The sequence below is a fragment of the Thermobia domestica genome, chromosome 17 (assembly GCF_964235325.1).
Source record: "Thermobia domestica chromosome 17, izTheDome1.hap1.1, whole genome shotgun sequence".
NCBI classification, from domain to species: domain Eukaryota; kingdom Metazoa; phylum Arthropoda; class Insecta; order Zygentoma; family Lepismatidae; genus Thermobia; species Thermobia domestica.
In genome coordinates this window covers 95,392,919-95,420,831 of record NC_137470.1, presented here as the reverse complement: position 1 = coordinate 95,420,831, position 27,913 = coordinate 95,392,919, and the positions used below count along the sequence as shown (strand labels likewise).

The window sequence follows — 27,913 nt, the reverse complement described above, 5'->3', positions numbered from 1 at the left end:
AAAAAAATTGGTCCACCAGTGGGTGTTTAGCCAAATGAGAAGCGGCCACCGACTCACAGTGGGAAAAATTGTAATTCTAGCGGCGAAAAATTCGTTGCGCTATAGTAAAGCATATTTTTATATATTTTTTGCACTTTTTGTTTTGCTATAAGATGTTGTTAGCGAATTAAATAATTAAACACCCATATTGTTACCAGTATGTACATTTATTTGAGAGAAATAGGTAGTAGCAAAGTTTGCAACAAACGTATTTACGTCTTTGGAGGAGTATGAACCTTGTAACGAAGAAAACCAATAGTATTACGTGTATATCCGAGCAAAAAGTAACATAAGATTGTGATATACATATAAAGTAGTAGTATGAACATGATATGAAATTAGCGAAGAAAACAAATTATTACATGTATATCTATTTCTTTCAGAGAAAGAGTTAACATTATAGTTGTGTATGCCGATGTAACTCATTATATTAGCATGAACATTTGTTATGAAATTACTAAACAAAACACCTACATTACTGCACGTGTATCCACGTATGCTAGAGACAAAATTAAGCACATATATTGAGACGAAAGTAAGGTAGTAATGTGAACCTTTAATGAATTTTACGAAGAAATCACAAATATTGATACATGCATATCCACGTTGTTTTAGAGAAGGGTGTAACATAGTAATTTGGTATACATATGTTCTCTTGTAGTAGTATGAACCTTTTTATGAACTAAACGAAGAATTTTTTACATGTACCCCCACTTACTTCAGAAAACAGAATGTTTGCTTTTTGTAGTATAATGAAACTTGCATAAAATTAACGAGGAAAACGTAACTCTTGTGATCCATGCATAGCCACTTTGTTCAGAAGAAAGTATCGTAATAGTTTGGTATGAGCATGTACTTTTTCTAGTAGTATGAATCCTTTTATGAAATTAACGAGAAACATGTAGGGTGACATTTAGATAGATTGACACTCAACAAGAACTACACCTTTATATTCACAAGAATTCTATCCAATATCTTACAGCCATGTCACACGTATCTATGAATTACATACGTATAGATAGTACTTATTACCACTCGTACCTATTCGCTCTCGGAGCTTGAATCCTGAGTTACTGCATCAGGCTCAGGTAGCAAGGGATCGAACAATAATTCTCTTACATCTGGTGAAAGAGGCTCTGTATGACTGCGATAGATAATAGTAGTTTGTGAGATTGAAGAAGTTATGGGATCTGAAGAATACAACAATGTATGCAGCAGGTCCCTTCAAGTTTGTTCGCGAGACATTTTGCGGTATTTCGATCCGAAACTACGTCTGCATTACGCCACACTTGAAATAGCTCCCGAAGTTTCATCGCCATATATGCTGCAAAACATAATATAAAATTAATAGGCAGATCTTGGCAGCTAGTTTTTTCACCATTAACTCTTTATAGTATGCATATCAAAACAAAGTAAAAATGAAGACGCCATCTCTCTACATCAGTTACTAAATCTTTACACACATTATGTTTAATAAATAAAAACACATTTTTGGGCTTTATTTAGTTAAAGACGTATTTCAAACAGTCATAATTATAAAATAATACGACTACCAATGTGTAAAGAGCAACTTAAGTACCAAGTGCTTGATACATCTCCAAAATTTTCAAAATCTCAACCGAACTGGCAAAGAGATGTTTAGCAAACACGGAAGTTTATAGGTTCATTTGGAGGTCAACATTTAATGACTCGTACCCTCCTCATTAGTTTACTTATCACATTGTTTTCAAGACATTGTGTGGACTCACTATCTCCGATCCATTACGTATTGCCATTTTAGGCATAAGTGTTGGTTGGTTTTCGAATTTTCAGCCACTAAAATGGCACTTTTTCCCACTGGGCGCCTGCCTGTCGCTTCAACCATTTCATCTAGCACACTGTTCACAGCCTGCCAGCAGCTCGGTTTAACGTAGGGATAACCACAAAGTTCCAGTTCCGGCGGAACCGGTTCCGCGAGAAACCGATTCTTGGAGATCCGGTTTGGTTCCGGGACCGGATCCGTTCAGAGCCGAAAACCGGTTCCGGCCATCCCTAGTTCAGAGTTCACGTCCTGTTCAAGCGCAAATTCATAAAAGTAGAAAATATGTAATACGACATGGGTGGCCTCAGTGGTTCGGAAATCAAGATATGACTGTACGCGCATATGTGTGCATATATACGACTGCTGAGCTGATAATTTCATAAGTATTCGTACACACATAAATGAAAAAGAAAAAAATTACCTTAAACGAATTCCTATTTATTGAATATATACGTATATATATATATATATATATATATATATATATATATATATATATATATATATATATATATATATATATATATATATATATCGAAAGAAAGGATACTGATGAGTATATACAAGTCCCAACTTGATAAAGCACGAATGCTTGAGCAAACAACACTGCACACGCACTTTTGAAATATGAAACACTTGATACAACGAACAATTAAAAAAAATGAAGATATGCATATGGAAAATAAATAAACAGAATATAGGCCTCACTGAATATAACACACAGTTATTCCTCACGTCACATAATATTATTCACTCTGGTATTTAGCTTTCACTATTCGACGGAATAGTAAATACTCGGAAGCTTGAGACGAGGTTATATCATGCCTCTCCTTTGAGGTAGCAGATGCAAACTCCTTACTTCTACTGCCATTCAGGAATATCCCGAAAGAATGCCTTTAGTTGGCAGTGTCTTTCAAGATTTGCTCTGAAAAAATCCATAAATTTTATACTCATAATCAATGCAAATGTAATTATGGTATATTTAGTTGTTCTGGCAGCAAGTCTTTTTGTCCTGCGAGAAAGTAAAAGTTGTTATCGAGGTGGAGTAAGTGTTGCGGACTTTAGAAATTCAGTCTATAACTAATGGGTATCTTATATGTTAGTCCAATGGAAAACAGTTTAACAGAAAATAATACAGATGGACAATTCGAATAGTAAGTCTTTCACCTGCAATTCACATGGACTGCAAGCGTCATTCCCACCATAGTTTAGATAACAAAGCGTCAGTGTGCCGATCTTTGCATCTGATCTGTCAATGTATTCAATTTTGTATTTAAAAAGATTTCTAAACGCTGATAACCACTTACATGAAAAGTATACACAAAATAGTTTTAGTAGCCAAAATCATGAGTTGGAAACTCCACTCAAGAAAAGATAAAATGTCTGCTTTTCAAAAATACTCTGCTAATTGGATACACATTCAGCTCAATATAGAAAATGAAATGAAATGAAATCTTTGAGTTTTACGTCCCACGGTTATGCCGGTTAGGCTAAAGGAGACGGTGATTATGAGAAATGAGTGAAATGGTGGAATGAAGAAAGTGGGAGGAAACGGGAGAACCCCGAGAAAACCCACGAGCACGGTGTTTGTCCACCACAAAGTTCACTTGGCCAGCTCAATAAAGAGTAGTTTCTTTATATTATTCTTGGCGCCAACCTGTTTGAAGCACATCTGCATGCAAGAGAAGGAAAGTGGTTTCTCCCCTGCTACAAAGCGTCCAGAACGAAGCAAGAAAATGTTTTTTCACTTGAATAAAATATTAATTTTGCACGACGATTTAAAGTCGGTGAAAATATACAGTTTGTCCAATAAGTGAGTTGTGAGGCCGACCTGACGGTCACAAAATTCTGGATTTATCGCGTGAATGGATTCTCACCTTGCTTTGACACAATTAAAGAACTAAGTAATGTATCATGAATGAATTGTTTTTATATTTGAAAAAAAAAAAAACAGCTCTACATTTTAAAAATATCTGTAAAAAATTTAATATTAAAATTTCGAGAACATAGCGGCTTAGAGTGAAGGAATTACTGATTTGATCACATTCTTAGAACAAGGCTTGGCCTGGGAATGTTTCTTTATATCTATTTATTACAGTGCGGTGAACCAAGGAGGATACGCGATGGTGGGGACCCAATATCCATCCTTACCATCACACAGAAACGGTCTGGTTAATTCGAGGCACTTTGGTTACAATGTTAATTCTTTAACCTTCAAAAAATTGACTCGTATTTATTTGGAAGTAGGGAGAGGGGGACAGGTGGATGAAGGAGAAACGTGAATATTGAATTATATATATATATATATTCATTTCGGTGCGAGAAACAAAGGAGATGCACGACTGAGGCAATTTAGAATTCCAATTCAACAGTATCATGAAAATACTTGATTTGATTTTCAATATTCTTGGTACAAGAGTAGACTTTTATGCTGGGAAAGTTGATAGGCATATACTGCTACAGACAACTCTTGCCCAAACATCTACTGATTTTCCCCACACAACCCTCGGCTGATCTTAGGCAGCACGTGCGCTGTCAGCACCTTCAATGTTGCCGTACTTCCATAACACTTGTATAGACTCTATCGAAAGTAAACCTAAAACTGAACGAAATTCAGCACTTTTAAAAAACGCAATGAACGGAAGATAAAAGAAAGGGACAACAGAGGGATGTGGCAACGTTGAGTTTTATGTAACAGGGGTCATAAATCTCTAACAAATGTCGCCAAGAACAGCAGGGAGAGTTCTGAGGACTTTCCAGATTCCACGAAAAAAGTATTTCTACCCACGTCGACTAGTTTATATTCATGTTTGCGCGGGAGTCAATAGGGTTACTGCCAAAAATAGCCACTTAAAATTCAAATTCTGCATCATCACGTAAAATCGACTAACATGATTTTCTGTTCGTAGCCTTTTCCTCCTGGGAAAGATGTAAAGACGATCGGATTCGTGTTTGAAAGTGTAAAAAGAAAACAAATAACCAAAGCCTGTGTCTACTCTTTGGTGACTCCTTGGTGGTCAAAAGTCAGTACCAGAATGAATCTGTTAGTGAATCCAGAGGTAAGAGTCAGTACAAACGAGAAAACATGGATGTGGCAGTTTTCCCAGGTACTAACGAAAGGAAGAGAGAGAGAGAATAATAATACTGTCCAACATACTTTTGGTAGAAGTGTGGAGAAGAGGTGTTTCCGATTCGCTACCACCCTCTGATACCTATAGACAACACAAAAAGTTTTCAGCACCCCTTTTTTTTTTTTTTTTTTTTTTTGTCACAGAAGATAATTTGTCGTGTTGAGGGTGTATAGATAATATAAAAACTGTTTAAATGCATTTTCGTTCTGTAAGGAAGCGTATTTAAATCAAATCAGTGTGTGGCTGGTTTTGTTGGAAATAGTTACAAGCAAAGCGGGGACGCAGACGACCTTGAACGGAAACAAGACACTTACGCATGTGCACACCTCTTCCAAACTACCGTCGACGCTAGATGTGTGAAGCATTAGAGTGTGTGTCAGTCTGAGAGTAGGTTATCAGAGAGTGAATAGTTGGAGGAGGGCATTTTTATGGGGGTTACAGATCAGAAGGGTTTTGCACGATGATGTTTTCCTACACAAATTAGCTCCTGCTGAATGTGCTGCATGGTTATCCTTCAAACGTGAGGTGGAAGGATTCCTAGGGAACGAGAAAGCTGGTAACCACAAGCAACTCATGGCTGACCTGGTACGAAACTATGACCTGTTAGGATGCAGGATGTTGCCGAAATTAAATTTCATTCACTCGCACCTCGACTACTTCCCTCACAACTTAGGGGCAGTAAGAGATGCAATGAGAACTTTTCCACCAACAGATTTTATAAATAGAGCAACGGTACCACGGAAAACGAGATCTTGCTATGATGGGAGACTATTGTTGGTTTCTTCTGAGAGAGACCAAACAAGAGTACAAGAGACGGCCTATGTATACCAAAAGGAAAAGTTCAAGTACATGTTACAGTAAAAGCTTGTCCACATATCACCAAGATATCGATGTTCGATGTATTCTTCAGTGCGCTTCATGTATACATACTCTCCGGATGGCACCCGAATGGTAGATTTGCTTGTACTACTCCTGCATTTTTTGTGAGTTTACTGGTGTTTCATGAACTTTCTTATTTTCATAACGTTTTCAACACAATGTGTTTACAGACAACAACGACAGTGCAAATTCTTTTCAACAGTGGTGTGTAATTCTATTGCCGCCTCCTCTTTGTATATTCTTTCACACTCTTGTATTCTTTGCTTCTTCCATTATTTTCTGAACTTGTACCATGGCTGTACCCTCTGTACAAATCTGGATATACTATCAGGATATACACTAGATTAGAATGTATGTAATTTTATTTTTGAACAACCTATAGCAACAAAATGTGACGTGACGGAACATTTTTGACTACATTGGCGGTCTCAGGAGGTCGAAATTAGCCAAGATCACCCATCAGTGTAACTCCTACCGAACAAAAGTTAAAATTTGTTGGATAGTGTAATTTGCCGTAGCGTTTTGTAGATAATTAGTTGAAATTACAACATTTAAATCAATGTAATAATATTTACCATTTGTTAACTGGTTGGGAGTTTAATATTTTTTTTAGCACCTAGGTTATGTGAGACGTGCTTAACGCAAATTCAGAACTACATGAGCCCTTACCGCTAATCAAACTTGGGTCTCCCACGCCCAAGTTGCTTACGCCAAACACGTAGACACAAAGGAGCTATTATTTATACAATACAAACTGAAAGCAGGTAATAAGTAGTTATTATATTACAAATGCGTAATGTTTTACAAAAGTAGATACCTCAAAGTGCACCTATTATCTGTACGTTGACCACTTATCAAATTAACCGAAGGTGGCCACCATATACAGGTTTCACTATAGTATCAAACGAAAACAACTTCACTGTTTTTATCGTTCCTGAACGCAGTTCAATTTTCAGCCACGGAAAGCTTCTGGAAGACTCGGGTTCGATTCTCGGTGAGGGCTCATGTGGTACTGATTCACGTTAAGCGCGTCTCACATAGCTTACGTACTGAAAGGGATATTAAGTTAAGGACCAATCCACGAAATAGCATGTAGTATATATTATTTCTGCAATACAAAAAATTATATGTAATAAATATCTACCTGAGTTGCAATTCGCATTGTATGATTTGATTTTAACACGTTAATTACCCACACAACTCTACTAAACATTTTAATCACGCAGGTCTAGTAGCTAGCACGCCTTTCTTGCACATGGTTTCGGTTCAATTCTCGGTCGAAGAATACTGACATTTGAACGCATTATGGTAGTTCGGATTTGACCTTAAACTATCATTACTACCGTTACTGAGATTTTTAATAATTATTTATTTAATACAGGTTTATCATCTGATATATCGCATCTCGCTATGAGGCAGCGGCGCAAATCTGTCTTCAACATTGGGGGGGGGAGACCGTTCCCATATTTTTTTGAGCCATGTTCAAAATGCTTATGAAGTTGAAAAATAATTCTGTTGAGGATCGAGGGAACAGAGTTGTCTTCAACATTGGGAGGCGGGCAGATTGGAGACTTATTCTCGGGGGGAGGGAAGAACCATATTACGGTAGATGAAGTGGCACTGGAACACAAATTATCACATTTCTCCCCTCCCCCCCCCAAAAAAAACACAATTCAAATCGGATTATTGGGGGGACAGTCCCCCCAGTTCCAAGATTAGGGAGACACGTCCCCCTCATCCCACCGGGATTTGCGCCAGTGGTATTGGGAAAACATCTAATGTAATAGGCGTAGTGTATGTAACTCCGCTAACTGAAGAGGAGTTATTAACAACTATCTAACTGCTTTCTAGTTTTCACTCTGTAGGTATAGATTAAGTCCTATCCATAGTTATTTAAAAAGCGCACATTTAATAGTGCAACATCTTTGCTATCTTGTAAATATATCACTTGATATAGGTATATTTTCTGAAAGATTGAAGATGGGAAAAGTTATACATTTGTACAAAAAAGGAAATATTCATGATGAAAAAAGCTACAGACCTATTTCTATTCAATTTGTTTTCTAGAAGATCTTTGAATTAATAATGTTATCGCGCTTGAAAGATTTCATATCGTACTATAATCTGATCTCGACTTTTCAACACGGTTTTCAAGAAAACAGATCAATCGATACTATAATGCATAAATGTGTTAGAGTTTTCAAATATTCTTGAAAAGACAAAATACGTAGTACGTTTATTTGTCGATTTTTCTAAAGCATTTGGAAGTGTATAACAATTTGTTTTATTGAGAAAACAACGATCTGGTTCACTTTACGTATCCTCAACATATTGCACTATATGTTGATGGTGTGACTGCCTTAGTAACAGGGGACAATACTGTAAAATTAGATAGCAATTTGAAATACAGTGTTGACCTCGGAACCAATTGATGACAAATGCAAAGAAAACTAAAGCATTCAATTTTTACTACTCTTACAAACCTCAAAATAGTACCTATTATTATGTTAAACACAATGTCCATAGATTACTCCCACTCCACAATTCTTTTTAGAAAATACAATAAACAAAAGACTGACTTGGGATGATCATATTGTTGATCTAAATAAATAAATAAATAATAAAATAAGTAGTGTTTGTTTTGTAATACATAGCCTATGTGATTATGTTTCAAAACAACCTTTGCTTTCACTATATTCTGCTAAGTTCCAATCTTTAAGTTTTGGAATGATTTTCTCGGGAGCGCCCTACCTTAGTGACACTGTTTCTAGCTCTCAGAAGACAATAAGGACCATTTTTAATCCTTCGTCAAGAGCCTCTTGTAAAAGTGTCTCTCAGTCAAATAAAATTTTAACTGTTGCCTGTATATATATATATATATGTAAAATTACTATACATGTTAATAGGAATGAAGAAATTTATATGACAAAAAAGCAACATATACACATTATATCAAAACTATATTTGTACTTTAAAAAAATGTCCTTCCTATGTCTACTGTACAATAATCTACCGACTTTACTTGAAGGATATTAAAATCATAACGATTAAAAAAAAAAAAAACTTATTCAAATTTCTTTGTCACAAAATTTATCACAATAATGAGGCATACTCCAGATCAATTCAGGCAGGCAAAGAAAAGATCTGATCTTACCTTGATAACTTCAGATGTTATTAAATTTAGCAGGTGTTAAAATTCACGACAAAGTAAAAAAAAAAAAAAATAAAAAAATAAAAATAAAAATTATGGCTCGTGATACAAGCTTCCAAAGATGGCGCCTCATGCGCCATTTCTCACGTGCGATTTTAAATACAATATTAAAATACTCTATCTCCTTAACGGTCCAAAATATTCGCTTATTTCAAAGATAATAATTTCCTGATACAAAAGATTTCCTCTGTTTGAAAATATATGTCCAAATTCTCGTGCTGTTGAGTTTTGATTTTATTTTTATTTTATTTATTCATTTTTTTTTCTTTCAAAAATGCAAATCTCAAAAATTTTAATCTTATGACAGTTGATGAGCACTATATAGTATTATGCGCCATGAAAAGAAAGATTTTCACTTTTGAGTGGAAGTGGTTTTACGTACGATTGAAAATTTTGCTATACATTAAATCAATTTATGTTACCACATTTTTCACATATTGGTCTCTTGAAACCAAAATGTAGTCCTACTTGACATGGCATTTCAATTTTGCATGAAGACAAGTATCATATGCAGCTTCCCAAACATATTAAAGCTTCCAAAATAGTTGTGCAAGTTCCAAAACATTACAGTTTTTGAAGTATGCTACTTCTGTGCACTGCTTAGAACGAAAATCAGCAATTCAATGAACTACTTCATCAACTTCAACTTCAATGTGTTCAACTTCATCACTATCTTCCTTTGATAATAAGTGATTCTTTTCTGTTGAACCAAAAGGAACTTGGGCACCATAATCTTTAAAACATTACGACTTGGAAGTAAACAGTGGTGATAGTGTTGCTATTTTGAAGATGGAAATCTATCCAGCAGCCTTTCCATGTGGTAGCATAACATTCAGGACGATTTCCTTTAACTCAACTACCATTTATAACCTCTCCAAGCCCACAGTCATACACACAGACCACAAACATCCTGTTTGCAGGATGTGGATCTGAATATTCTCCTGCAGTTTGAGAAATTGGTTGGACAAATGAAATTTCTTCTTTCTTGCTTTTTCAAGTTCGTGCAATATAAGTTCGCCCATCACTGTGAGTATAGATATGTGACTTCTGAGTTCTTTTCATACAGGTAGTTTGGTTGGACCATTCTTCTATTTTCTGCTGGGAGAATTCTTCAACTTCCTCTTTGGGTAACAGGATGAGGGCTGTCGATGTGTATGACTTTACCACTTTTGTAAAATCCTCGGCATTCTGAAGTGTAGCTATACTTGGGCTGGAAAGATTAAGTTTGTAGCGTATTGCTTCAGTAAGCCCCTACACTATTGCAAGGCCCCTTCCCATGACCAGCAGGACAGTATACCCGTTCCCTTAGCACATGCGAGACTTCGTCAGTTTAGACAGTTTGTAACAATTTTTGATATGGCTAGGGGTGCTATCAGAAATAATGTTGACCTTTTCTGCCTGTGATTGCAGCTGTTGAAGAATTGTGTATTGTAAACAGTGCATGTGCTGAGTCATATTCTGTCACCATTTATAACTGCAACACCTGTGGTCTTGTTTTGAAAACATTTCTTCTGTAAATATGTAACTTAGTCCAGTGATATTCTTGAACTTCTTGTGAAGGAATCACAGTCACATTTTTCAGCAAAATCTCAGTGAAGACCTAAAGATAGTTCCCAGTTCCTACACGTGCCTTCACTTCTGCAATGTGTTATTGCAATTTCTCCAGAAGTTGGTGTCTGACTGCTTTCACTGTCCATTTCCCAACTTCGTTAAGGAAGGTATCAATGGTAATACTTTTCTTAATGAGTTTATTTTCTTCCTATGTTACATATGTAATCTCAGAAGAGTCATCTGCTATGTTTTCCAGACCAAGTGTTTGTAAGAAGAATCCTTCCTTTCTAGGGCAGTCAAATTCCTAAAACAAACATATGTCTCGTTGTATATCACAAACTACAAATAACGTACGTCCAACCAAGATGTCATGTGCCACCCCTTCAAGTAAGTTCTTCAAACCCAGCACGCAAAATTCAGAACTGGCACAACACATACATACGTAAACATCTCTACGTGGGTGTGGAACCACACACGTAAGTCGTACTGCATAAATTTTAACCCTCCAATATGGAATACTGAATGATCCTTCTTACATATGGCGTAAGTTTCTTTGATACTGCGGGTCATTTATCTTTTCACTTTCATCACTTTTTCTCTTGCAACTGTTATGATGATAGTGTTTTTCTACTTCTGTTTGGCAAGAACAGTTCCATTTATCTTCCAAATAAAATAACTGTGCAACTTGAACATGTGCTTCATTCACAGGATGACAATGATAGGGATTCAGTTTCCCAAACAGGTTTTTTTTTTTTTTTTTTTTTTTTTTTTTTTTTTTTTTTTTTTTTTTTTTTTTGCAGATCTTACATTTCTTGTTTTGTCGTATTTTGTTGTACATGGAATGTTGAGTAAAATTTAAACTTAGAAAGAAACACTGGAATAATTGTTAAAACTTGCACGTTTTCATTGTAGGATTCATACGACTCAGAATTTGAATTTATGTTTGATATAAATATCAGGCAAGTTTGCACAAGTTTCATTTGGTTAACTTTCTTCTAAAGATGGAATTTCTACTTTGAAGGGTTTGGTCAGCTTTGGTTTGGTGTACCACTACAGCTGCAGTAAATTTGCTATGCTTTCTTGATGCACAGAGCTTACGACTTGAATTCAATGACCATGATTTTTTAACAGGACTAACATCAACCCTTATAGTGGATTGATTCAGGAAATGTAATTCTTTTTCTGCAGACACAAAACCTTGGAATTGGGCATCAATTCCAATCAACCACACCATAGGATGCGCCTTATTGTTCAATTAGTGTCGTTGTTGATATTCTATCAAAGCAAATAGCACACTTCACTCTCCTATGGCCCCAATCAGAAGAAATCCAAACTTAGTCCTTTCCACAAAACATACTAAAACTCAATCAATCAGTAGGATCCTCAGAAAAGCTTACAGTTACTGCTAGACTACAAATTTGATGAACTGCTTTTTATTTGCCTATTGACAACTGAAATTTGAATCCATGTGTCCTCTTTTATATGCTAGACCAAACACAGAGTTAACTGCATGGTTTCAGAATGTTCTAAAAGATTCTGTAACATTCTGGAATTCTCTGGTTTCAAGTTCCTCCAGAAGAATACTCATAATTTCAAAGGTTCTACGTAAAGAAAATGTAGAAGAATAAAAACATTTCACCAATTCCAATTTTGTTTCAGATATCGTTCTTGTTCCATCGCATTGAGCTTATTGGGTCGAGAGTATACATTATGAAAAATTCCAGAACTAAAGTGACGTATTCTTCTTTTCAGGATTTATGCGATTGATGCTTTAAAAAAGCAATCAAGACATTAGCCGGACGTTAAACAGAACTTATTAAACTTAAAGTGGAAGTTGTTCTTTTCAAAAAAATGTATCAATGTAGCACTGTATGGTACTGATCAACAGTAGAAAGATCAAAGTTATTGGGATTAGCATTACCACTTAAAAATCAGGTTACTGAACGAGACCTTGGACACATATTTCCAAACGGAGGATACCATTTGAATCACTAGATAACTATTTTTCAAACAAAACGAAAGCAACAACATATCTCGAACCGTTCCATAGCATTTTAATACTTTATCGAAAATCGCACGTAATATTTCCCGCCTTGTTTCTTTCTTCAGAACACTAAATTATAAGTTTCATACGTTGTTCTGAATTTCAACACCTGTTAAATTCAACATCTAAGACTATGAAGCTAATCCTGGTCAAATTGATACTGACTATCCATTAATATTTAAGTGACACTATGTAAAACTGATGTAATATCATTTATACTTAAATATCTTGTTGGAAGTAAACAAATCTTTAATGTGTATGCTTGCGCCATCTCTGAGAGAGAGGTGGAATTACCTCAAGGTAGCTGGATGTGCGAGTCTGCGCACTATGTATCGTGTCGGGCAGCTTAACATGGAGGAAGATGAGTAAGCTGTTGTCGTTCGTAGCAGGAAAACACAATGCAGGCACTTAACAAGAAAAGTACTTTGTAATTTTTGTAGTTCTTGGTGTTATAACCATCAGTTAGTATTTTCATATTTACACACAAGTTCATTCTGTTATTTTGCTTCAAGAAATATAATCGCTTTCTACACAGTTAAGTGTATCCATTGCCATACCTTTTTTTGTAGCATATCTCAATATTAATAACAATTCTTATGTACTGGTCTCTGACCGATTATGTGCGAAAAAATATGTAAAGCCCAAAATCATATATAGCACAGATGCTGAAACGAGGGAGCTGGACTCCCAGAAACAAACAAGTGTTAAGAGAGAGAGCACACACACATACACACACAGAGAGAGAGAGAGAGAGAGAGAGAGAACTACTAGAATAGAGCAAGCAGCAGTGTCTCGTGAAGGTTCGTAAGGCGAGATCAATTAATATGGAAGATTAAATTTCCAGCAGATTTGTACCACTTTCAGCTTTAGTAAGGGATTAGATTGGGACGCTAAATTCTTTGTAGAAATCCATTTCTCGGTATCTAAGACTGTTTTTACTTTATAATGATCAAAGTTGAAAAGGAACTGGCTGATTTCTGCTAATTCCAGTTTCGGCAAGTTTTTACTTTGGTTATTTTATTCACTTTATGCGATTCCCCGATTTAGTGATTTGTTCTTTTGGTTCCGGTTTTCAGAAGTTAACCTGTTCAACTAGGTCCATTTCTGGAACCAACTCAAGTGAGACGTGTGGGGGGCGCGGTGGCTCAGTGGTAGAGCGTTCACCTCTGGTGCTTGGGGTCCCGGGTTCGATCCCAGCCCCCGCCAAGTGAACTTTGTGGTGGACGAACACCGTGCTCGTGGGTTCTCCCGTTTCCTCCCACTTTCTTCATTCCACCATTTCACTCCTCTCTCATTATCACCGTCTCCTTTAGCCTAACCGGCATAACCGTGGGACGTAAAACTTAAAAAAGATTTCAAGTGAGACGTGATGTACTGTTGAAGCTTTTTTTTTTTTTTTTTAACGGGGAATTATGGAAATGATTATTTGACGTAATGTTCTATCATAGTCTCCAGTTCATATGGATTGTTCTCAGTTGTAGGTGGTTGATTTGAAAATTAAAAAAATTAAATCTTTGAGTATTACGTCCCACGATTATGCCGGCTAGGCTAAAGGAGACAACAGTGATGATGAGAAATGAAGGAAATGGTGGAATGAAGAAAGTGGGAGGAAACGGAAGAACGCCGAGAAAACCCACGACCATGGTGTTTGTCCACCACAAAGTCCATACGGCGCGAGCTGGAATCGAACCAGAGACCCCAAGCATCGGAGGTGAACGCCCTACCATTGAGTCACAAAATATGAAAACATTATACATGACTGTACATTCGGTACTGCATTACGCACGAGAAATATATGCGATTGGCTAAATTTTTTGAAAGGAGTTTGAGCTGCATATACTGTATGTCTCAGAAAGAGTGATGTTGCAGTTTGGCTATTATTTATGAAAAAATAAATTTTGTTCCGGTTATAGAATTGGGAAAAAATATTTTTTATTCATGAAGTATGTTGCTGAATTATATTCACCACAATAAAATCTCAGGTATTTACTTTTTTTCTTTTTTTTTCTTTTTCTTTCTTTTTTTTTTTTTTTTTTTTTGTTATAAGACATTTACTTGGTTGGTTCCGGGGCTTGTTTCCTCTCAAATATATAATTTGGTGTAGTTTGTCCTGTACACTAGTATTCGACTTTTTAATTGTAACAGGGATGGAGGCTAGGAGGGAAAAATGAAATGAAATCTTTAAGTTTTACGTCCCACGGTTATGCCGGTTAGGCTAAAGGAGACGGTGAGGATGAGAGATGAGTGAAATGGTGGAATGAAGAAAGTGGGAGGAAACGGGAGAACCCCGAGAAAACCCACGAGCACGGTGTTTGTCCACCACAAGGTTCACTTGGCGGGGGCTGGGATCGAACCCGGGACCCCAAGCACCAGAGGTGAACGCCCTACCACTGAGCCACCGCGCCCCCCGAGAGGCTAGGAGGGCTTGCTCCCTCATGTACACTCATGTCCAAAATGATTGTCGCATATCTATATGTGTTTTCTTGTAAGAATATAATTTGATAATGATTTTGCATTGCATTTTTATTACTGATACTATGTGTATAATCGGGAAATGTATATTTGTGGTAAATTTCATAGAAAAAGAATTATAAATACGAAAATTAGAATGAGTAAAACAAAATGTTGCTAAATGAACAAGAAAGTTTTCTTTTCGTTTTATTGTTCTTATTTACTGCTCTTTTGACATGAAATTGACCACATACATGTCTTTGCCGATTATACACATACTACCATTATAAGAAATACCGGGCGAATTCGCTGTCAAATTAAATTCCTACAACAACATATTTATAGACATGCGACAATAATTTTGGACATGAGTGTACATATACATTTTTTGTAGTAGTACGAAAATGTGGTGGTTCTTACTACAATTTTATCTATTATTTTATACCTAATGCATTTCAAGTTATGTTAAATTTAGAACTCATACGATAGGAAGTTCGCGTAGTTCTAAATCTATCAATATTTGGAAGATGCAATATTGTAAATAACAATAAAATCATTACAGTCAGAACTACCATAATTTCTAACCGATTCGTTTCATGAGGAACTGGTTCCTGGTGATATTTAACGAACTGTTGCGAGGAACTAGTTCCTTACGAATCGGTTCATTGAATAAAATTACCGAAGTAAAGACCTCCCCCAGTTTCAATTTAGGGATGAAAGAGATGATACCTATTGTTAGAACGTCAAATCGACTAAAATAAAACAAAATGCTTCTCGCTATCCTTTATCGTTTTCCGTCTATGCAGATCAATATTGAAATCGAAGTTTTAGTGAATTTCAATTATTTCCGCCTTTAGTAAAGAGTTGAGGACGGAGATGAACTAAATTTTTGGGACACTAAACAGATTGTAGGAAACCGCTTCTCACTATCTGTCTATGATGATTAACGTAAAAATAGAAAATGATTGATTCCCACCAGTTCTGGTTTGGAAGCACTTCCATCTGTGAACTTTATTCCTAAATTTTGACCCCCTACATCACCGCGAGAGTATAAAAATAATATATACAGGGTGTTAATGTGCACTTGGAAGGTAATTCCTCACACCAAGATAACACGAAAGGTATGGACCAACCTAGCTGCAGATATGTTCGTAAGGGTTCGGCTCTTGGGTCTAGCCTAGAAGTGGTTAAGCAATTGGAACGAAACTTGCAGAATTCATATCCCTTTAGCCTACGATAAAAATGCCATAAAAATAACTCTTTTAATTTTCAAATACAAAGGGAGGCAGTCATGACCCTAAAAAATTGTCCAAATGAGAATAAAACATAAATTTTAATCTGCGTAAGGTACTGAGAACAGACATATCTTTTAAATTTTTTTTCTATTCCAATTCGAAGGAAACAAAGGAGGCATACTTTCCATAAGATTTTCTTTATTCCATTTGGACAATTTTTTAGGGTCATGCATCCATCCCCTCTTCGTATATGCGAATGGAAAATGTTTTTTATCGCTTTATTTATCGTAGGTTCAAGAGTTATGAATTCTACAAGTTTCATTCGATTCTCCTAACTACTTCTACGGTAGACCCAAGAGACGAACCATAGGATTTTATGGGGAATATGTCCCCTCTGCTCCCTCCAAATACGAATAGAAAAATATTAAAATTATTTCTGTTTTCATAACGTTACACGGATTAAAATTTGTGAGTTTTCTTCCATTTGGACAATATTTTAGGGTCATACCCCCCCCTCGTTGCCTCTTTGTATGTGTATTTTTTTTATTATTATTATTTTTATCGTAGGCTGAAAGCTATGAAACCTGCAAACCATTTAAACATTTATATTCCATAATACACATGAAACCATGGAATTCCCTTGTAGGGCCGCGATGGTTCACATCCTGGGGGCTTAGGGAGGCTTGCCCTTTCATATTATAATTTGTTTCCCTTTTCTAATGTATCTTCTTTATTCTCATTATGAAAATTTAGTGGTTCTTGCTGTATTTTCATGTATTATTTAATACCTAATGTCTTTCAATTTTCGTTACATTTAGAAATCACACGATAGGAAGTTCTCTTAGTTCTATGTGTATCAATATTTGAAAGATGGAATATTGTAAATAATAGTAGAATGACTAGTCATAACCACCATGACCTCCAACCGACTCTATTCGTAAGGAACTGGTTCATTGTGATATGTATTTAAAAAACTGTTCTGAGGAACCGGTTCCTTATGAATCGGTTCATTGAACGATTCAATTGAATGAAATGACCAAAGCAAAGACTTGCCGCACGATTTTCAAACCTTTTTCTTTTATTTTAATTACAATGGTATTCTGTTCTGGTAATAAATACATATTTTAAGCCAATTCTGAAACTAGGCATGCACTAAGTAGCACGGTTAAAGAAAAACAATAAGATTAAATCTTTAAGTTTTAAGTTCCACGCTTACACAGGCTAGGCTAAAGGAGACGGTGAAGACGAGGAATGAATGAAATGGTATAATAAAGAAAGTGGGAGGAAACGGGAGAACCCCGGGAAAACCCACGCACACGGTGTTCGTTCACCACAAATAGCACAACTAACGAAAGTAATTATAATGACATTTAGATTATTATTTCAATTGAAGTTTTGAAGTATTTTCTGGAGGTGGGTTTTATAAAAAAAAAAAAAAAAAAAAAAAACCTGAGAAAATTCCAACCACCCTGGGTAGAACTGACACGAAAGGAAATCTTTACTGTATTACAGTTATATCTTCTAGGGTAATGGTGCCAGATAATAAATGAACGGCTTCTTGCAAAAGTTAAGAGCGTGTAGGTGTAAAATCGTTGTGTATAGGACGGCACTGTCGAGTGACATGCAGAGAAACACAACATGTACTATTCAAAAATGTAAAGATCACATGTGATAAACAAGTATACAAATAATTTACCACATAACAAGGATTCTCACAAATATAGTGCATAACGCTCGGGACCCCTGTTGAGCTCCTGCCCTGACTCATATAGCACTTGTGCTTTTAAGTGGACATCTAAGACAAGTTTGTTTGTTTTTAAGTTAATTTGTATATTGTGCACACGCTGTATTTATAATTATATGACATTATATAACTATATGCACACTGGCTAGTCACTAGACCAGAGGCAATCATTTCATTTCAAATATTATAGTAAATTACATATTCTCTAATACTAATTCTTACCTACTCAAATGTTTTTGCTACTCAAACATTCTTTGCAGAAGAAATTGTTACACAAATTAAACGTACAAAAATTCTGTCATGCACATAGCTCATGTATCACGAACATTTTGAACAGGTCTGCATTCAGGAATATTAATAACATAATCACGACAGCTGCATCACTAGTGTCCAACGTATAGTGTATACTGTTACTTAAAATTAAAAAGAAAAAGTAACAAGATTCAAGTTTAATTTGTCCGCCACACCCTGCCCAACCAACAACAAGTGATGCCAACCTAAAACATTATAAAATCCCATCTCAAGGGGCAAAAAATCCCATTTTGCCTCTGAAATTCCCACGTTATACTAATTCAGTGATGCCAATTCCTTCAGAGCCGTTTTCCCTTCACAAACTTCAGAATTTCCCTTTTCCGGATAGAATTTCCCTTCATCCAAAACGTTCAAGCACTGTATTTAGTAAACGTATTTTTAATCGTTTTCGCTTCCACCCCCTCACCGCAATCTTAACATACAAGCAGATACCTGACAGCCTTCCTTTGAGCTTACGCAGAATTTGAACTTGATTTGTTGTTTAGGTATCTAAGGCGTCACTATAGAGGAGGGGAAAGGATATGGAAAGGTGTAGGCCAGCACCTATGTTAAAGGTGCAATCTCTGCATTTGCCTGGTGTGATTGAGGAAAAACCCTATAAATACCTCGGTCAGGACGGACAACCTAAATAAATTATAAAAAATATAAAATAAATATTACGTAACTAATTTTTATTATAGATATCATGATAGATTTTAATATTAATGTAACCCAAGGTACAAAGAAATTATTAAGTATATATTTGGTATGCATTTGGTATATATTTGGAAATTATTAAGTATATATTTTACTTAAGAAGAGAACTACCATATTTACTGAAACGAATACGAACAGTTACAAAGAAAACTCTAGCTGCTACTGTCTTTGGCTGTACACGAGGAATGTTCGTAAGCACAATACAAAGTTTAGAGATGCGGAATTCTAAAGAATTTATAATTCTGTGCACACAGTCACCAGGAAATCTGTAAACTTACACAAACACACATACACTAATGACCCAGCATTCGCTCATATATACATATTTACATTCACGACACGCAGATTTTCTTCTCTTACATTGATTAATCCTCTTCAGAATCAATTTTTTGGTTGGGAAAAACATCTTCTGATTGGGAAAACCAAACTGTTATAATAGTTGGAGTGATAATTTAATTGAGAAATATTTAATCTTATTGCATTGCATTTAATTCAACAATCGGAAGATTAATTTGGATAAAACATTTTAAATAAGCATTGTTGTAATGTTTCGAATTTAACTGAATAGGTTGATCGATGTGTAATGTTGATAAATATTAACTAATGCAAAGCAAGATAACTTGTGAGAATTTATGTGAAATATGTGCAACGGATTGTGTTTGGAACAAATAGGATGTTGAATTTATACTGAATTCTAATGAGATTAATTAGATACGTAAATACATTCAATCTATAAATGATTGAAAAGAGGTTCTAATTTCCCTGCAATATTGAGATATTACAAGCAATTTCCCTTTTTCCCTTTTCTCTAAAATTTACTCAAAATTTCCCTGCGCCAAGGGAAATTTCCCTTCAATTGGCATCACTGTACTAATTACCAGTAGCGGTTCGTGGTCTGTAGAAGTACCGGTTGCAATGTTGCAATATCAAAGGTATGTAGTTACGCGCAAGTGTTCCCCTCCCCCCAGCATTCTTGAGTATCCAAAAAATATTCAGGAAATATGAAGAGGAAAGTCCTTATAAGCTCCATTTGTATATTTATTGATTAAAGTGTATTCTCTAATATTGATTTAATATATAAGTTATTTCCTTTTTTTTTTCAAACAACCACTATTAATGTACGTTTATACACTATTTATATACAAGAACTTCTACGTTCATGTTATTAAACAAGAGATAAATTGAATATATAGCATGTGCTGTAAGCCATGAATGATATCGTTAACCCAAAAGAAGGAAAAAAAGCAAAAAAATTGCTTATATTCATGCATACAGTTAAACAAAATTATTTAATTAAGTAAACTATGCATTATTTTAGAATGGAAGGTCTTTCTTCGTTCTTTTCGAGCTTCAAATTCTTCTATGACTTCATTGAAATCTGAAATGCTGCTCGCCAATTTTTTTCTGAATAGAAAGCATCGCTACTGCAAATATTTTCCGCTTTATTTTCTTTAAGGTACAGAAACACCTCTCTCCTCCGGCAATATGCATTTTGTTAGCATTTCTTTGTATGAATATAAGGGACAAAGAGTTCATTTTCAGTAACCACTTATTTTTGTCTGCTGTTCTACTATAAAGAAGCATGAAATCTAAGAGTTTTTCCTTCGAAAATGGAAAAAAATAATAGTTTAACATTCCAGCAATTTAGGCTAAAGAAGACAGATGAGTATTGAAAGTGAATAATTCGAGATTAATTTTTTATGCTCTCCGCCAGAAATTGAACACAAGAACATGTGCACGAGCGACACACAGCTAGGAATTAGACCAGTGGTAAGACATTCTCTTCTTCGAGTCTCGATTGACCGCCTCCCCCCCCCCCCCAAATAGGATATTTTTTATTTTAAAAATAAAACCTATCCCAAGAATTTTTACTTTTGTATTATAAATGTAAAATAAAATCTATTGACTTCGAACGACTGCCCTCCCCCAAATATTCAGCTTGGATCCGCCCCTGCTACCACCAGACGCGTATTTGCTCTTTGCTGTTTGGTGACTAACTTCTTTCTTCCAAGCGTCTATATCTCACTCAACCTATCAATTGAGTCAAGCGCTGCCAAACGGAGGAATTCGTAACTACTACAGAAGCTGACTATATACCAGTTGCAACGAAGTAGCAACTGGAAACACGTAATACGGGAGGATAGCAGCGAAGCAAGAATAAATCCACTTCCTTATGTTAAGAGATAGGAGCTCGCTGCCATATGCTCAATGTTACTGCTTCCAGTGGCAACGCTTGCTGCCACTGGATTTGTATATCACTCTCTTTCTTTCAGTTTTTCTAAATTATTTTTTTAGAAATGCATCAATACTGTTTTGCGCTCAAGAGCGAAGGTTTATTTTTTACTGATACACTACTTTAATACTTAAAAATATCTTTAATATTAAAGAAAGATCCGGTTGCACAACCATGCAACATATAGTACCAGCCGCCACTGCTAATTACAAGTGTGATATGTAATATAAAATTGAATTGTTGTGGGTGACTCACTTTGTACACACCTGTTCACAAAAAGCTGGAAACTCCTTCAGAAACTAAGTCCGAAAAAGTGAGCCTAGATCCGTCACAATTCCCGCAGATCTATACACAGGGAATTGCATTTTCCCGCCGTTCTTTATATAGACACTAGCTGCAAACCGTACTGTCATCCAAACGATGTGAAAATGTAAAAACAAAATCAAACTACTTTCTGAGATTGATTGCACACTTCACGCTCAGTTCCAATACGCAGAAACAATCAATATCTTAAGTAGAAATTACTAAAAAAGACCGAAAATGAATATTTAAAACTTCAAGTGGCACCCTGCGCTTGGAGCGATACAATTATCAATATTATAACGCAAAGTGCTTCCGTAGCCAAGCGGCTTCAGTAATGCTGATTGAAATTTCTGAAGCGAAGGGCGACGGTTCGAGCCTCCGTGCGGAGAGTTCGTTTTTATTTCTTCCTTTTTTAAAATATATGGGAACATTGTTATAAATATAAATTTCTACTTTGAAGTGCTTGGACAAACAATCAGACGAACTGCCACTTTTCAAATCCCTGTTACATTTACTAGCCAGCCATTTCCAGAATTTATGTATGAAAACGTTAACACAGACGTGAAAAATGTAAATTATTCATGTTCCTGATATATATACAGTGAAACCTGTTTTTAACGGAATCGAGCAGGACTTGCAAAAATTTCCGTTGAAGTCAGGTTTCCGCTTAGTGGAGGTAGACCTTTCCTTTCTTTCTTTCTTTCTCTCTCTCTCTCTCTTTTTTTTTTTTTTTTTTTTTGAAATACATGCTTATAAAGGGGCATACTGAGAAAATATATTGCTGTACGTACATTGTTAGATTACAGTACTTCTTTCTTCTATGAATAAATACACAAAAAAATTAAAATGAATACAAAATTTGCTATGCACACGTTTTCTTTATTTTTCTAATAGCCAAGCAGGGTTTTCTGTGTACATTGCTACATGGCTGTTTGACTTTCCGCATACACTTTAGACTGAGAAATTATATTAAGTGAATCAGAATCATTTTTTCGTAAGGCAAATTTTTGCAGTTCCTTTAAACTTCTGAGAGCATCTTGATATGTATTTATTCTACACTCTTCTTGGAAGACGATGTCGTGTTCCTCTTCTTCCTCTATCTCGTTTTCTTCTTTCCGACACTCCGTATGATTCTTGATTAATTTGCGGGGATTAAGGACAATTTGTGGGGGTGAATATGAGTAGTGGTTGGGGAAAGTCAATACTGTCCAGAAATATTTAACAAAAAGACCGAACATTTTATCGCAGACAGTGTAATGTATATGTCTCACAAAATGTCTGAACATCTTCTAAACGCTGTAGTCCGGAACTCAGAATTTTCCGTTAAATGTTTATTTTTCTTTCCGTTGTCCGCGTAACACAGTTTCCGCTTAATGAAGGGACTTTTTACACGTTTTGTTCTCCAAAATTCATGGGACCGTGAAATATTTCCGTTTAAGACAGTTTTCCGTTTAATAAAGGGTCCGTTGAAGACAGGTTTTACTATATATATATATATATATATATATATATATATATATATATATATATATATATATATATATATATATATATATCGCGTGTTGCAAAATAAGTGTTACAACTCTTCGGAGGTGACTCCTACCACTGAGACAAGAAAAAAAGTTCTCTTCAACTTTCGCCTATCGGACATAGTTTCAGATCTACAACATGCCGAAAGCGTGGGAAAATGACTTTCGGACGCCAATAGTTCGGAAACTATCCAACGTAAAGAGGGCGGGTAAAAAATTCCCTGAAGAAGTCATACCTGCTGTATTGAATTTTGCATGTTTCACAATCCTACCATGCACGCGCAAGGGATTCCCCAAAGGAACGTAGGGAGTCCCGGATAATCTGACAAATGAAAATTGGTCTAAATGGATATGAATTGATAGGGTTTCTACCAGGTAACAATAATTCGTTTGTATTAAGTCGATATCTGGAACCAATACAAAATGGCGGACACCTTCATGCAAGTTGTGTGTGGTTGCATAATCGCCAGGTAAGGATGCTGGCCAACAGTGAAGTTCTGAGTATTAAGTGTAGCAAATTTGTACTCCAATGCTCTAGAAAGACATCTCGAGTGTCGGTAGAGCACAACAGATGAAGCAGGGTGATTCACATGTGTGTAAACACGTAACGAAAAATGCCCAGAAATGCACTCATACTCAGTAAACATGAGTTCAAAGCGTCGGAAATGTAAGGATTAGCGTCAAGAACATGAAAGTCAATTCACCAATAGTATTCCCTCAAACCGAAGCAATATGATATGCACGGTTGCATACCAATAAGGATGCAACAACTGAGGCCAAGTTGAAATTGTGCAAGTGGACTCACTAAGAAACTGAGTAAACTAAATGAATGTCTCTAGTGGGATCGCATGATCGATATTGAAATGTGGTTAATGTGTGTGTTGATATCTACATGTAGCTAATGGACAAATGTGAACATGTGCCACTACTGCTGGGACACCGTCCCATGTGGGAAAAATAGGAAAATAACTACTCGGGTCTTGATGTTGAGGCCGTGGGCTGCCAGTAGGATTGGAAACTGCGACCACGCGAGCGAAAGCGAGCACTCTAGCCCTGAGGCTCGAGGGAGCCTGACTTTCTCTGTATTCATTTCTTTAAGGAGTATCCACTTTGTTTGGCAAGCGCTCTTGTACAGCCTCCCGACATGCTTGTATGTTTCATTTTGTTACTCCTACTGCACAGTTGTAAACAATCAGAGGTTTAAGACGTTTCTTCCTATTTCTCATGTCGTATTATTTTCCATATGTATGGTGTTCCAGCTGTTGTGTTACATGCGCCAAATTGGTTCATTTTCGTCTTTGTCTTGGCATGTGCACTGTGTGTAAGATACACATTTCTGGCGGTATTTTCCTATATTTCGAGTACGTCATATGTCCCAAGAGACGTGGGACATGATACAAGTTTGTTATTTTCACGCTCTTTCAGAATTTGAACCATGGATTAAGAGATTTTTTTCATATGTCTCGACTGTGGGACTATGTCCCAAACAAAGAGGGACATTGATACAATCGTGTTGTAGTTACGGTGTCCCAGCAGTAGTGGAACATGTTCACATTTGTCCATTAGCTACATGTCGATATCAACACATACATTGGCCACATTTCAAAATCGATTATACGATCCCACTAGAGACATTTCATTTAGTTTACCCAGTTTCTTAGTGAGTCCCCTTGCTCAATTTCAACTTGGCCTCAGTTGTAGCATCCTTATTGGTATGCAACCGTGCACATGATATTGCGTCTGATTGATGGAATATTATCGGTGAATCGGCAATGGCTTTCATGTTCTTGATGCTATTCCTTACATTTCCGACGCTTGAACTCACGTTTACTTAGTATGACTGCATTTCTGGGCATTTTTCGTTACGTGTTTACACACATGTGAATCACCCTGCTTCATCTGTTGTGCTCTACCGACACTCGAGATGTCTTTCTTGAGCATTTGAGAACAAATTCGCTACACTTAATACTCAGAACGTCACTGTCGGCCAGCATCCGTACCTGGCGATTATGCAACCACATACAACTTTGCATGAAGGTGTCCGCCATTTTGTATTGGTTCCAGATGTCGACTTAATGCAAACGAATTATTGTTACCTGGTAGAAACCCTATCAATTCATATCCATTTAGACCAATTTTCATTTGTCAGATTATCCGGGACTCCCTACGTTCCTTTGGGGAATCCCTTGCGCGTGCATGGTAGGATTGTGAAACATGCAAAATTCAATACAGCAGGTATGACTTCTTCAGGGAATTTTTTACCCGCCCTCTTTACGTTGGATAGTTTCCGAACTATTGGCGTCCGAAAGTCATTTTCCCACGCTTTCGGCATGTTGTAGATCTGAAACTATGTCCGATAGGCGAAAGTTGAAGAGAACTTTTTTTCTTGTCTCAGTGGTAGGAGTCACCTCCCAAGAGTTGTAACACTTATTTTGCAACACCCGATATATATATATATATATATATATATATATATATATATATATATATATATATATATATATATATATATATATGTGTGTGTGTGTGTGTGTGCGTGTGTGTGTGTTGTGTCACACAACTCTGTAACACTTTTTTTTCGTGAAAAATGCTGAACTACGAAAACATGACGTATACCTTGTCGCAGCAGACGTGTTTCTCCACTTAAGCGTACGAGTAACGAAATCGCCTACAGCCTAACAGCTGCAATTCATTCATTAGTCATGGCTCATCGTGGTCAGAATGTTCGCGAGCAGCTTACTGCTCTTGTTGAATGCGGTGGTATGAGTGTGAGACAAGCTAGCGAACGTCTTGGTGTTCCCTGTTCTAAAGCATATACTTGGTGGAAGAAATACTCAGAAACAGGTAACGTGTTTAGAAAGCCTGGCACTGACCTTCAAAGGGTTTCAACCCCGCAACAAGATCGGGCCCAAGTTGATGTAAGCCGTCGCAATCCTTTCATGTCATCCCGGATGTTAGTGATAGCGCTCGGCACCGCCCTAAAGGTGCAGGGCTTCACGCATATCGAGCCGCGTGTAAGAAGGAATTGACGGATAGTCATGAAGTTTGTTCGACGAGCATCTGCTGAGGCAAATATCGGTCGTAACTGGGACCATGTAATCTTCACAGACGAAAAGATATTATCTTCAGCAAATGATGGTCCTCTACTTGTGTATAGACCCACAGGAAAACGTTACGATCCACAGTACATGCACAGAACGCATCGAATGGGGCATGTTACTATTCACAGTTGAGGATGGCTGTGTAAGGATACAGTGGATGAATTACACCGTATAGAAGGCCGATTGAACAGCCAGAAATATCTGGATATTGTGCAGTATGGCTTGCTCCCCCCTGCGAGAAATTTATTTGAAGACGGCATTGTAGAAGTTCAACAAGATCATAGCTCAATACATGATTCCCATCTAGTTCAAGCCTGGTTTCAAGAGAAACCCAATGTTGAGCTAGTCGACTGGGTTCCAAGAGGATCTGACTTGAACCCAATGGAAAATCTATGGGCGGAAGTTACAAGAACTCTACACGAAAATTGGCCTGATCCCCCAGCAAGGACAGCTGAAACACTTTGGGAGCTAGTTTTTGACGCGTGGGAAGAAATAGCACACGGACATCAATATGTCGCTAGCTTGGTTAACTCATTACCAAGACGATTAAGATGCGTCATCGAAGCTAACAGCGATTATACGAGATATTAATACCTGAAGAAAGATTTGTCTTCATACCCAGGTAACCTTCGAGCTCTTTCAAGAGCTCACTAAGTTTTTTGCATTTTTCCTTTAATATTGCTTTCATTGGGACGTTTACGTTTCGTCGGAATGTGCAATATATATTTATTTCTGCTCCTTTGTTTACCCTACACAGATAGTCCAGCGGTTAGCACGTGTGCCTTTGGTGTACGGGGTACCGGGTTCTATTCCCGCTGGGAGAGGCTTGTGTTTTTACCTATCTGTGATAATTCTGTGTTCGTGCCCCCGTTGTTAAAGAGGTACTGCTAAAACTATAAAACCGAGTAAAACAATTACAAATAAAAAAAATCAGTTACTGAGGAACGTTCGGTAAGTCAGTTTTGTTTTAATATCTAATGCCTAGCGCGTTCGTTGTTGGGTCTTATAGTCGCGGGTTCAATTCCCGTTAAGGTTCAATTAAAATTTTACTTGAACTAGAATTTATTTGCATGAATCACCCGTCTTCTTTAGCCTAAAGGACTTAAAACGTTGAGAAAAGTATATGGTAAAAATGAAATAAATACTAAGACAGTAATAATGCTATTAATCTGTATCTATCTACATAGGATATAAATGAAAAGACGTCGTCTATCAGAACAAAAAATGGCTTAACCGTTTGAAATGATTTTTATTAGTTAACACTTTCACCTACCTCTGACTCATGGGCACCTAAAGGGTGGGTCGCCCTCTGACTCACGAAATGTATACAAACAGAAATACCAAACATAATATATAGCAACCATGAATATAACCACTCCTAGAACATTTTATGGTGCCATGCGCGGACTGGCTTGTTGTCACGCCATTTTTATTAAGATGCGTATCCCAACAGAGGAGAGGAGTTAAAATTTATGCCAAAAATAGAATATCTCACATTTGTGAGATGAAACTTGACCCCATGCCGTTAACGTCGCCAATATCTAGAGGCCCACTTGCCGGTAAATGTCGATCGTCGATATACCGACGCATCGAAAGATTGCCGCTAGTGTGTCCCTGACGGCAGGGTTTCGTCGAGTCGAAACAGACATCTAG

The 27,913-nt window shown here is 36.6% G+C and overlaps 1 protein-coding gene across 4 annotated transcripts in view; it reads right to left on the bottom strand.

The window, feature by feature from the left end:
* Positions 1-18,568, bottom strand: part of LOC145673906 (uncharacterized) — a 74,465-nt gene extending 55,897 nt beyond the window's left edge. For 3 of the 4 annotated variants that reach the window (XR_014128841.1, XM_081743718.1, XM_081743717.1), the window contains exon 1: positions 18,309-18,568. The gene's annotated coding sequence lies outside the window, so the exon portion shown is untranslated. The remainder of the gene's footprint in view (positions 1-18,308) is intronic. The other variant, XR_014128842.1, reaches the window with a different exon arrangement.
* Between the last annotated feature and the right edge of the window lie 9,345 nt (positions 18,569-27,913).